Genomic DNA, 14,610 nt, shown 5'->3' on the forward strand with positions numbered 1-14,610 from the left:
GAGTGTCTCTCACACACCGAGTGTCCCTCACATACCGAGTGTCTATCACACGCCGAGTGTCTCTCACCACACCGAGTGTCTCTCACACACACCGAGTGTCTCTCACACACCGAGTGTCTCTCACACATACCGAGTGTCTATCACACACCGAGTGTCTCTCACACATACCGAGTGTCTATCACACGCCGAGTGTCTCTCACACACACCGAGTGTCTCTCACACACACCGAGTGACTCTCACACACCGAGTGTCTCTCACACACCGAGTTTCTCTCACACACCGAGTGTCTCTCAAACACCGAGTGTCTCTCACACACATCGAGTGTCTCTCACGCACACCGAGTGTCTCTCTCACACCGAGTGTATCTCTCACACCGAGTGTCTCTCTCACACACCGAGTGTCTCTCACACACCGAGTGTCTCTCTCAAACACCGAGCGTGTCTCTCACACATCGAGTGTCTCACACACACCGAGTGTCTCTCACACACCGAGTGTCTCTCACACACACCGAGCGTCTCTCACACACCGAGCGTCTCTCACACACCGAGTGTCTCTCTCACACACCGAGTGTCTCTCACACACCAAGTGTCACTCACACACACCGAGTGTCTCTCACACACACCGAGTTTCTCTCTCACACCGAGTGCCTCTCTAACACAGAGTGTCTCTCACACACACCGAGTGACTCTAACACACCGAGTGTCTCTCACACACCGAGTGTCTCTCACACACCGAGTGTCTCTCACACACTCCGAGTGTCTCTCACACACACCGAGTTTCTCTATCACTCCGAGTGCCTCTCTCATACACCGAGTGCCTCTCTCACACACCGAGTGTCTCTCACACACACCGAGTGTCTCTCACACACACCGAGTGACTCACACACCGAGTGTCTCACACACACCGAGTGCCTCTCTCACACCGAGTGTCTCTCACACACACCGAGTGTCTCTCACACACCGAGTGTCTCTCTCACACCCCGAGCGTCTCTCACACACACCGAACGTCTCTCTCACACACCGAGTGTCTCTCACACACCGAGTGTCTCTCACACACCGAGTGTCTCTCACACACCGAGTGTCTCTCGGAAACCGAGTGTCTCTCATACACCGAGTGTCTCTCACACACACCGAGTGTCTCTCACACTCACCGAGTGTCTCTCTCACACACAGGGGGTCTCTCCCACACACCGAGTGTCTCTCACACACCGTGTGTCTCTCACACTCCGAGTGTCTCTCTAACACTCCGAGTGTCTCACTCACACGCCGAGTGTCTCTCAGACACACCGAGTGTCTCTCACACACCGAGTGTCTCTCACACACCGAGTGTCTCTCACACACCGAGTGTCTCTCACACGCACCGAGTGTCTCTCACACACCGAGTGTCTCTCACACACACCGAGTGTCTCTCACACACACCGAGTGTCTCTCACACACCGAGTGTCTCTCACACACCGATTGCCTCTCTCACACCGAGTGTCTCTCACACACACCGAGTGTCTCTCACACACCGAGTGTCTCTCACACACCGAGTGTCTCTCAAACACCGAGTGTCTCTCACACACCGAGTGTCTCTCACACACCGAGTGCCTCTCTCACACCGAGTGTCTCTCACAAACCGAGTGTCTCTCACACACACCGAGTGTCTCTCACACACCGAGTGTCTCTCACACACCGAGTGTCTCTCACACACAGAGTTTCTCTCTCACACACCGAGTTTCTCTCTCACACCGAGTGTCACTCACACACCGAGTGTCTCTCACACACCGAGTGTCTCTCACACACACCGAGTTTCTCTCTCACACCGAGTGTCTCTCACACACACCGAGTGTCTCTCACACACCGAGTGTCTCTCACACACCGAGTGTTTCTCACACACACCGAGTGTTTCTCACACACCGAGTGTCTCTCTCACACACCGAGTGTCTCTCACACACCGAGTGTCTCTCTCACACACCGAGTCTCTCACACACACCGAGTGTGTCTCACACACACCGAGTGTCTCTCTCAGACACGGAGTCTCTCACACACACCAAGTGTCTCTCTCACACATCGAGTGTGTCTCACACACACTGAGTGTTTCTCACACACCGAGTGTCTCCCTCACACACCGAGAGTCTCTCACACACACCGAGTGTCTCTCACACACCGAGTGTCCCTCTCACACACGGAGTCTCTCACACACACCGAGTGTGTCTCACACACACCGAGTGTTTCTCACACTCCGAGTGTCTCTCTCACACACCGAGTGTGTCTCACACACACCGAGTGTTTCTCACACACCGAGTGTCTCTCTCACACACTGAGTGTCTCTCACACACACCGAGTGTCTCTCACACACACCGAGTGTCACTCATACACACCGAGTGTCTCTCACACACCGAGTGTCTCTCACACACCGAGTGTCCCTCACATACCGAGTGTCTATCACACGCCGAGTGTCTCTCACACACACTGATTGACTCTCACACACCGAGTGTCTCTCACACACCGAGTGTCTCTCACACACCGAGTGTCTCTCTCACACCGAGTGTCTCTCACACACATCGAGTGTCTCTCACACACACCGAGTGTCTCTCACACACACCGAGTGTATGTCTCACACCGAGTGTCTCTCTCACACACCGAGTGTCTCTCACACAGCGAGTGTCTCTCTCACACACCGAGCGTGTCTCTCACACACCGAGTGTCTCACACACACCGAGTGTCTCTCACACACCGAGTGTCTCTCACACACACCGAGCGTCTCTCACACACCGAGAGTCTCACACACCGAGTGTCTCTCACACACCGATTGTCTCTCGCACACCGAGTGTCTTTCACACACTGAGTGTCTCACACACACCGAGTGTCTCTCACACACACCGAGTGTCTCTCACACACACCGAGTGTCTCTCTCACACACCGAGTGTCTCTCACACACCCAGTGTCTCTCACACACCGAGTGTCTCTCACACACCGAGTGTCTCTCACACACAACGAGTGTCTCTCACACACACCGAGTGTCTCTCACACACCGAGTGTCTCTCACACACCGAGTGTCTCTCACACACACCGAGTGTCTCTCACACAAACAGAGTGTCTCTCACACACACCGAGTGTCTCTCACACACACCGAGTTTCACTCTCACACCGAGTGTCTCTCAAACACCGAGTGTCTCTCACACATACCGAGTGTCTCTCAAACACCGAGTGTCTCTCACACACCGAGTGTCTCTCTCACACACCGAGTGTCTCTCACACACCGAGTGTCTCTCACACACACCGAGTGTCTCTCTCACACACCGAGTGTCTCTCACACATCGAGTGTCTCTCACACACCGAGTGTTTCTCACACACTCCGAGTGTTTCTCACACACCGAGTGTCTCTCTCACACACGGAGTCTCTCACACACACCGAGTGTGTCTCACACACACCGAGTGTTTCTCACACACACGGAGTCTCTCACACACACCGAGTGTGTCTCACACACACCGAGTGTTTCTCACACACCGAGCGTCTCTCACACACTCCGAATGTCTCTCTCACACACGGAGTCTCTCACACACATCGAGTGTGTCTCACACACACCGAGTGTCTCTCTCAGACACGGAGTCTCTCACACACACCAAGTGTCTCTCTCACACAACGAGTGTGTCTCACACACACTGAGTGTTTCTCACACACCGAGTGTCTCTCTCACACACCGAGAGTCTCTCACACACACCGAGTGTCTCTCACACACCGAGTGTCTCTTTCACACACGGAGTCTCTCACACACACCGAGTGTGTCTCACACACACCGAGTGTTTCTCACACACCGAGTGTGTCTCACACAAACCGAGTGTTTCTCACACACCGAGTGTCTCTCACACTCCGAGTGTCTCTCACACACCGAGTGTCTCTCACACACACCGAGTGTCTCTCACACACCGAGTGTCTCTCACACACACCATGTGTCTCTCACACACCGAGTGTCCCTCACACACCGAGTGTCTCTCACACACCGAGTGTCTCTCACACACCGAGTGTCCCTCACATACCGAGTGTCTATCACACGCCGAGTGTCTCTCACACACACTGAGTGACTCTCACACACCGAGTGTCTCTCACACACCGAGTGTCTCTCACACACCGAGTGTCTCTCTCACACCGAGTGTCTCTCACACACATCGAGTGTCTCTCACACACACCGAGTGTCTCTCACACACACCGAGTGTATCTCTCACACCGAGTGTCTCTCTGACACACCGAGTGTCACTCACAAAGCGAGTGTCTCTCTCACACACCGAGCGTGTCTCTCACACACCGAGTGTCTCACACACACCGAGTGTCTCTCACACACCGAGTGTCTCTCACACACACCGAGCGTCTCTCACACAACGAGCGTCTCTCACACACACCGAGTGTCTCTCACACACCGAGTTTCTCTCACACACCGAGTTTCTCTCACACACCGCGTGTCTCTCTCACACACCGAGTGTCTCTCACACACCGATTGTCTCTAGCACACCGAGTGTCTCTCACACACTGAGTGTCTCACACACCGAGTGTCTCTCACACACAGAGTTTCTCTCACACGCACTGAGTGTCTCTCACACACCGAGTGTTTCTCACACACACCGAGTGTCTCTCACACACACCGAGTGTCTCTCACACACCGAGTGTCTCTCACACACCCACTGTCTCTCACACACCGAGTGTCTCTCACACACACCGAGTGTCTCTCACACACCGAGTGTCTCTCAAACATACCGAGTGTCTCTCACACACACCGAGTGTCTCTCACATTCACTGAGTGTCTCTCACACACCGAGTGTCTCTCACACACAAAGAGTGTCTCTCAGACACCGAGTGTCTCTCACACACACCGAGTGTCTCTCACACACACCGAGTGTCTCTCAGACACCGAGTGCCTCTCTCACACCGAGTGTGTCTTACACACACCGAGTGTTTCTCACACACCGAGTGTCTCTCACACACCGAGTGTCTCTCACACACACCGAGTGTCTCTCACACACCGAGTGTTCCTCACACACCGAGTGACTCTAACACACCGAGTGTCTCTCACACACCGAGTGTCTCTCACACACCGAGTGTCTCTCACACACACCAAGTGTCTCTCACACACCGAGTGTTCCTCACACACCGAGTGACTCTAACACACCGAGTGTCTCTCACACACCGAGTGTCCCTCACATACCGAGTGTCTATCACACGCCGAGTGTCTCTCACACACACTGAGTGACTCTCACACACCGAGTGTCTCTCACACACCGAGTGTCTCTCTCACACACCGAGTGTCTCTCACACAGCGAGTGTCTCTCTCACACACCGAGCGTGTCTCTCACACACCGAGTGTCTCACACACACCGAGTGTCTCTCACACACCGAGTGTCTCTCACACACACCGAGTGTCTCTCACACACCGAGTGTCTCTCACACACCGAGTGTCTCTCACACACACCGAGTGTCTCTCAAACACCGAGTGTCTCTCACACACCGAGTGTCTCTCACACACACCGAGTGTCTCTCACACATCGAGTGTCTCTCACACACCGAGTGTTTCTCACACACATCGAGTGTTTCTCACACACCGAGTGTCTCTCTCACACACCGAGTGTCTCTCACACACCGAGTGTCTCTCTCACACACGGAGTCTCTCACACACACCGAGTGTGTCTCACACACACCGAGTGATTCTCACACACACCGAGTGTCTCTCACACACACCGAGTGTCTCTCTCACACACGGAGTCTCTCACACACACCAAGTGTCTCTCACAGACACCGAGTGTGTCTCACACACCGAGTGTCTCTCTCACACACGGAGACTCTAACACACACCAAGTGTCTCTCTCACACACCGAGTGTTTCTCACACACCGAGTGTCTCTCTCACACACCGAGAGTCTCTCACACACACCGTGTGTTTCTCACACACCGAGTGTCTCTCTCACACACCGAGTGTGTCTCACACACAGCGAGTGTTTCTCAGACACCGACTGTCTCTCTCACACACCGAGTGTCTCTCACACTCCGAGTTTCTCTCACACACCGAGTGTCTCACACACACCGAGTGTCTCTCTCACACACCGAGTGTCTCACACACACCGAGTGACCCTCACACACCGAGTGTCTCTCACACACCGAGTGTCTCTCACACACACCAAGTGTCTCTCACACACCGAGTGTCCCTCACACACCGAGTGTCTCTCACACACCGAGTTTCTCTCACACACACCGAGTGTCCCTCACACACCGAGTGTCTCTCACACACCGAGTGTCCCTCACACACCGAGTGTCTCTCACACACCGAGTGTCTCTCACACACCGAGTGTCCCTCACACATCAAGTGTCTATCACACGCCGAGTGTCTCTCACACACACTGAGTGACTCTCACACACCGAGTGTCTCTCACACACCGAGTTTCTCTCACGCACCGAGTGTCTCTCTCGCACCGAGTGTCTCTCACACACACCGAGTGTCTCTCTCACACACCGAGTGTCTATCACACGCCGAGTGTCTCTCACACACACTGAGTGACTCTCACACACCGAGTGTCTCTCACACACCGAGTGTCTCTCACACACCGAGTGTCTCTCTCACACCGAGTGTCTCTCACACACATCGAGTGTCTCTCACACACACCGAGTGTCTCTCACACACACCGAGTGTAACTCTCACACCGAGTGTCTCTCTCACACACCGAGTGTCACTCACAAAGCGAGTGTCTCTCTCACACACCGAGCGTGTCTCTCACACACCGAGTGTCTCACACACACCGAGTGTCTCTCACGCACCGAGTGTCTCTCACACACACCGAGCGTCTCTCACACAACGAGCGTCTCTCACACACACCGAGTGTCTCTCACACACCGAGTTTCTCTCACACACCGAGTTTCTCTCACACACCGCGTGTCTCTCTCACACACCGAGTGTCTCTCACACACCGATTGTCTCTCGCACACCGAGTGTCTCTCACACACTGAGTGTCTCACACACCGAGTGTCTCTCACACACAGAGTTTCTCTCACACGCACTGAGTGTCTCTCACACACCGAGTGTTTCTCACACACACCGAGTGTCTCTCACACACACCGAGTGTCTCTCACACACCGAGTGTCTCTCACACACCCACTGTCTCTCACACACCGAGTGTCTCTCACACACACCGAGTGTCTCTCACACACCGAGTGTCTCTCAAACATACCGAGTGTCTCTCACACACACCGAGTGTCTCTCACATTCACTGAGTGTCTCTCACACACCGAGTGTCTCTCACACACAAAGAGTGTCTCTCAGACACCGAGTGTCTCTCACACACACCGAGTGTCTCTCACACACACCGAGTGTCTCTCAGACACCGAGTGCCTCTCTCACACCGAGTGTGTCTTACACACACCGAGTGTTTCTCACACACCGAGTGTCTCTCACACACCGAGTGTCTCTCACACACACCGAGTGTCTCTCACACACCGAGTGTTCCTCACACACCGAGTGACTCTAACACACCGAGTGTCTCTCACACACCGAGTGTCTCTCACACACCGAGTGTCTCTCACACACACCGAGTGTCCCTCACACACCGAGTGTCTCTCACACACCGAGTGTCCCTCACACACCGAGTGTCTCTCACACACCGAGTGTCTCTCACACACCGAGTGTCCCTCACATACCGAGTGTCTATCACACGCCGAGTGTCTCTCACACACACTGAGTGACTCTCACACACCGAGTGTCTCTCACACACCGAGTGTCTCTCTCACACACCGAGTGTCTCTCACACAGCGAGTGTCTCTCTCACACACCGAGCGTGTCTCTCACACACCGAGTGTCTCACACACACCGAGTGTCTCTCACACACCGAGTGTCTCTCACACACACCGAGTGTCTCTCACACACCGAGTGTCTCTCACACACCGAGTGTCTCTCACACACACCGAGTGTCTCTCAAACACCGAGTGTCTCTCACACACCGAGTGTCTCTCACACACACCGAGTGTCTCTCACACATCGAGTGTCTCTCACACACCGAGTGTTTCTCACACACATCGAGTGTTTCTCACACACCGAGTGTCTCTCTCACACACCGAGTGTCTCTCACACACCGAGTGTCTCTCTCACACACGGAGTCTCTCACACACACCGAGTGTGTCTCACACACACCGAGTGATTCTCACACACACCGAGTGTCTCTCACACACACCGAGTGTCTCTCTCACACACGGAGTCTCTCACACACACCAAGTGTCTCTCACAGACACCGAGTGTGTCTCACACACCGAGTGTCTCTCTCACACACGGAGACACTAACACACACCAAGTGTCTCTCTCACACACCGAGTGTTTCTCACACACCGAGTGTCTCTCTCACACACCGAGAGTCTCTCACACACTCCGAGTGTCTCTCACACACCGAGTGTCTCTCTCACACACGGAGTCTCTCACACACACCGAGTGTGTCTCACACACACCGTGTGTTTCTCACACACCGAGTGTCTCTCTCACACACCGAGTGTGTCTCACACACAGCGAGTGTTTCTCAGACACCGACTGTCTCTCTCACACACCGAGTGTCTCTCACACTCCGAGTTTCTCTCACACACCGAGTGTCTCACACACACCGAGTGTCTCTCTCACACACCGAGTGTCTCACACACACCGAGTGACCCTCACACACCGAGTGTCTCTCACACACCGAGTGTCTCTCACACACACCAAGTGTCTCTCACACACCGAGTGTCCCTCACACACCGAGTGTCTCTCACACACCGAGTTTCTCTCACACACAACGAGTGTCCCTCACACACCGAGTGTCTCTCACACACCGAGTGTCCCTCACACACCGAGTGTCTCTCACACACCGAGTGTCTCTCACACACCGAGTGTCCCTCACACATCAAGTGTCTATCACACGCCGAGTGTCTCTCACACACACTGAGTGACTCTCACACACCGAGTGTCTCTCACACACCGAGTTTCTCTCACGCACCGAGTGTCTCTCTCGCACCGAGTGTCTCTCACACACACCGAGTGTCTCTCTCACACACCGAGTGTCTCTCACACACCGAGTGTCTCTCTCAAACACCGAGCGTGTCTCTCACACACCGAGTGTCTCTCACACACCGAGTGTCTCTCTCACACACCGAGTGTCTCTCACACACCAAGTGTCTCTCACACACACCGAGTGTCTCTCACACACACCGAGTTTCTCTCTAACACAGAGTGTCTCTCACACACACCGAGTGACTCTAACACACTGAGTGTCTCTCACACACCGAGTGTCTCTCACACACCGAGTGTCTCTCACACACACCGAGTGTCTCTCACACACACCGAGTTTCTCTATCACACCGAGTGCCTCTCTCATACACCGAGTGCCTCTCTCACACACCGAGCGTCTCTCACACACACCGAACGTCTCTCTCACACACCGAGTGTCTCTCACACACCGAGTGTCTCTCACACACCGAGTGTCTCTCACACACCGAGTGTCTCTCGGAAACCGAGTGTCTCTCACACACCGAGTGTCTCTCACACACACCGAGTGTCTCTCACACACCGAGTGTCTCTCACACACACCGAGTGTCTCACACACACCGAGTGTCTCTCACACACACCGAGTGTCTCTCACACACACCGAGTGTCTCTCACACACACCGAGTGCCTCTCTCGCACCGAGTGTCTCACACGCACCGAGTGTCCCTCACACACCGAGTGTCTCTCACACACCGAGTGTCTCTCACACACCGAGTGTCTATCACACGCCGAGTGTCTCTCACACACACTGAGTGACTCTCACACACAGAGTGTCTCTCACACACACCGAGAGTATCTCTCACACCGAGTGTCTCTCTCACACACCGAGTGTCACTCACAAAGCGAGTGTCTCTCTCACACACCGAGCGTGTCTCTCACACACCGAGTGTCTCTCACACACCGAGTGTCTCTCACACACCGAGTGTCTCTCACACACACCGAGCGTCTCTCACACAACGAGCGTCTCTCACACACCGCGTGTCTCTCTCACACACCGAGTGTCTCTCACACACTGAGTGTCTCACACACCGAGTGTCTCACACACACAGAGTTTCTCTCACACGCACTGAGTGTCTCTCACACACCGAGTGTTTCTCACACACACCGAGTGTCTCTCACACACACCGACTGTCTCTCTCACACACCGAGTGTCTCTCACACACACCGAGTGTCTCTCTCACACACCGAGTGTCTCTCACACACCGAGTGTCTCTCACACACCGAGTGTCTCTCACACACACCGAGTGTCTCTCACACACCGAGTGTCTCTCAAACATACCGAGTGTCTCTCACACACCAAGTGTCTCTCACATTCACTGAGTGTCTCTCACACACCGAGTGTCTCTCAGACACCGAGTGTCTCTCACACACACCGAGTGTCTCTCACACACACCGAGTGTCTCTCACACACAACGAGTGTCTCTCAGACACCGAGTGTCTCTCACACACACCGAGTGTCTCTCACACACACCGAGTGTCTCTCAGACACCGAGTGCCTCTCTCACACCGAGTGTGTCTTACACACACCGAGTGTTTCTCACACACCGAGTGTCTCTCACACACCGAGTGTCTCTCTCACACACCGAGTGTCTCTCACACACCGAGTGTTCCTCACACACCGAGTGACTCTAACACACCGAGTGTCTCTCACACACCGAGTGTTCCTCACACACCGAGTGTCTCTCTCACACACCGAGTGTCTCTCACACAGCGAGTGTCTCTCTCACACACCGAGCGTGTCTCTCACACACCGAGTGTCTCACACACACCGAGTGTCTCTCACACACCGAGTGTCTCTCACACACACTGAGTGTCTCTCACACACCGAGTGTCTCTCACACACCGAGTGTCTCTCACACACACCGAGTGTCTCTCACACACACCGAGTGTCTCTCACACACACCGAGTGTCTCTCACACACACCGAGTTTCAATCTCACACCGAGTGTCTCTCAAACACCGAGTGTCTCTCACACACCGAGTGTCTCTCACACACACCGAGTGTCTCTCACACATCGAGTGTCTCTCACACACCGAGTGTTTCTCACACACATCGAGTGTTTCTCACACACCGAGTGTCTCTCTCACACACCGAGTGTCTCTCACACACCGAGTGTCTCTCTCACACACGGAGTCTCTCACACACACCGAGTGTGTCTCACACACACCGAGTGTTTCTCACACACACCGAGTGTTTCTCACACACCGAGCGTCTCTCACACACACCGAGTTTCTCTCACCACACCGAGTGTCTCTCTCACACACCGAGTGTCTCTCTCACACACGGAGTCTCTCACACACACCGAGTGTGTCTCACACACCGAGTGTCTCTCTCACACACGGAGACTCTAACACACACCAAGTGTCTCTCTCACACACCGAGTGTTTCTCACACACCGAGTGTCTCTCTCACACACCGAGAGTCTCTCACACACTCCGAGTGTCTCTCACACACCGAGTGTCTCTCTCACACACGGAGTCTCTCACACACACCGAGTGTGTATCACACACACCGTGTGTTTCTCACACACCGAGTGTCTCTCTCACACACCGAGTGTGTCTCACACACAGCGAGTGTTTCTCAGACACCGAGTGTCTCTCTCACACACCGAGTGTCTCTCACACTCCGAGTTTCTCTCACACACCGAGTGTCTCACACACACCGAGTGTCTCTCTCACACACCGAGTGTCTCACACACACCGAGTGACCCTCACACACCGAGTGTCTCTCACACACCGAGTGTCTCTCACACACACCAAGTGTCTCTCACACACCGAGTGTCTCTCACACACAGAGTTTCTCTCTCACACACCGAGTTTCTCTCTCACACCGAGTGTCTCTCACACACCGAGTGTCTCTCACACACCGTGTGTCTCTCACACACACCGAGTTTCTCTCTCACACCGAGTGTCTCTCACACACACCGAGTGTCTCTCACACACACCGAACGTCTCTCTCACACACCGAGTGTCTCTCACACACACCGAGTTTCTCTCTCACACCGAGTGTCTCTCACACACACCGAGTGTCTCTCACACAAACCGAGTGTCTCTCAAACACACCGAGTGTCTCTCTCACACAGGGAGTATCTCACACACACCGAGTCTGTCTCACACAATCCGAGTGTTTCTCAAACAACGAGTGTCTCTCTCACACACCGAGTGTCTCTCTCACACACCGAGTGTCTCTCTCACACACCGAGTGTCTCTCACACACCGAGTGTCTCTCTCACACACCGAGTGTCTCTCTCACACACCGAGTGTATCGCACACACCGAGTGTCTCTCTCACACACGGAGTCTCTCACACACACCGAGTGTGTCTCACACACACAGAGTGTTTCTCACACACCGAGTGTCTCACACACACCGAATGTTTCTCACACACCGAGTGTCTCTCTCACACACCGAGTGTCTCTCACACACACCGAGTGTTTCTCACACACACCGAGTGTTTCTCACACACCGAGCGTCTCTCACACACACCGAGTGTCTCTCACACACACCGAGTGCCTCTCTCACACACGCAGTCTCTCACACACACCGAGTGTGTCTCACACACACCGAGTGTTTCTCACACACACCGAGTGTTTCTCACACACCGAGCGTCTCTCACACACACCGAGTGTCTCTCACACACACCGAGTGTCTCTCTCACACACGGAGTCTCTCACACACACCAAGTGTCTCTCTCACACACCGAGTGTTTCTCACCCACACCGAGTGTTTCTCACACACACCGAGTGTCTCACACACATCGAGTGTCTCTTAAACACCGAGTGTCTCTCACACACGGAGTCTCTCACACACACCGAGTGTCTATCACACGCCGAGCGTCTCTCACACACACTGAGTGACTCTCACATACCGAGTGTCTCTCACACACCGAGTGTCTCTCTCACACACCGAGTGTTTCTCACACACACCGAGTGCCTCTCACACATACCGAGTGACTCTCACACACCGAGTGTCTCTCACACACCGAGTGTCTCTCTCACACCGAGTGTCTCTCACACACATCGAGCGTCTCTCACACACCGAGTGTATCTCACACACCGAGTGTCTCTCACACACCGAGTGTCTCTCTCACACCGAGTGTATCTCTCACACCGAGTGTCTCCCTCACACCGAGTGTCTCTCTCACACACCGAGCGTGTCTCTCACACACTGAGTGTCTCTCACACACCGAGTGTCTCTCTCACACCGAGTGTCTCTCTCACACCGAGTGTCTCTCTCACACCGAGTGTATCTCTCACACCGAGTGTATCTCTCACACCGAGTGTATCTCTCACACCGAGTGTCTCTCACACACCGAGTGTCTCTCTCACACACCGAGCGTGTCTCTCATACACCGAGTGTCTCACACACACCGAGTGTCTCTCATACACCGAGCGTCTCTCACACACCGAGTGACTCTCTCACACACCGAGTGTCTCTCACACACCGATTGACTCTCGCACACCGAGTGTCTCTCACACACAGAGTTTCTCTCACACGCACTGAGAGTCTCTCACACACCGAGTGTTTCTCACACACACCGAGTGTCTCTAACACACACCGAGTGTCTCTCTCACACACCGAGTGTCTCTCACACACCCAGTGTCTCTCACACACCGAGTGTCTCTCACACAGACCGAGTGTCTCTCACACACCGAGTGTCTCTCAAACATACCGACTGTCTCTCACACACCGAGTGTCTCTCACACACATCGAGTGTCTCTCACACACACCGAGTGTCTCTCACACACACCGAGTGTATCTCTCACACCGTGTGTCTCTCTCACACACCGATTGTCTCTCACACACCGAGTGTCTCTCACACACCGAGTGTCTCTCACACACACCGAGCGTGTCTCTCACACACCGAGTGTCTCACACACACCGAGTGTCTCTCACACACCGAGTGTCTCTCACACACACCGAGCGTGTCTCTCACACACCGAGTGTCTCTCACACACACCGAGTGTCTCTCACACACCGATTGTCTCTCGCACACCGAGTGTCTCTCACACACTGAGTGTCTCACACACCGAGTGTCTCACACACACAGAGTGTCTCTCACACGCACTGAGTGTCTCTCACACACCGAGTGTTTCTCACACACACCGAGTATCTCTCACACACACCGAGTGTCTCTCACACACACCGAGTGTCTCTCACACACCGAGTATCTCTCACACACACCGAGTGTCTCTTACACACCGAGTGTTTCTCACAAACACCGAGTGTCTCTCTCACACACCGAGTGTCTCTCACACATCGAGTGTCTCTCAAACACCGAGTGTCTCTCACACACGGAGTCTCTCACACACACCGAGTGTGTCTCACACACACCGAGTGTGTCTCACACACACGGAGTCTCTCACACACACCAAGTGTCTCTCTCACACACCGAGTGTCCCTCACATACCGAGTGTCTATCACACGCCGAGTGTCTCTCACACACACTGAGTGACTCTCACATACCGAGTGTCTCTCACACACCGAGTGTCTCTCTCACACCGAGTGTCTCTCACACACATCGAGCGTCTCTCACACACCGAGTGTATCTCACACACTGAGTGTCTCTCACACACCGAGTGTCTCTCTCA

Source organism: Cetorhinus maximus, chromosome 34, assembly GCF_964194155.1.
Source record: "Cetorhinus maximus chromosome 34, sCetMax3.hap1.1, whole genome shotgun sequence".
Lineage (NCBI taxonomy): Eukaryota > Metazoa > Chordata > Chondrichthyes > Lamniformes > Cetorhinidae > Cetorhinus > Cetorhinus maximus.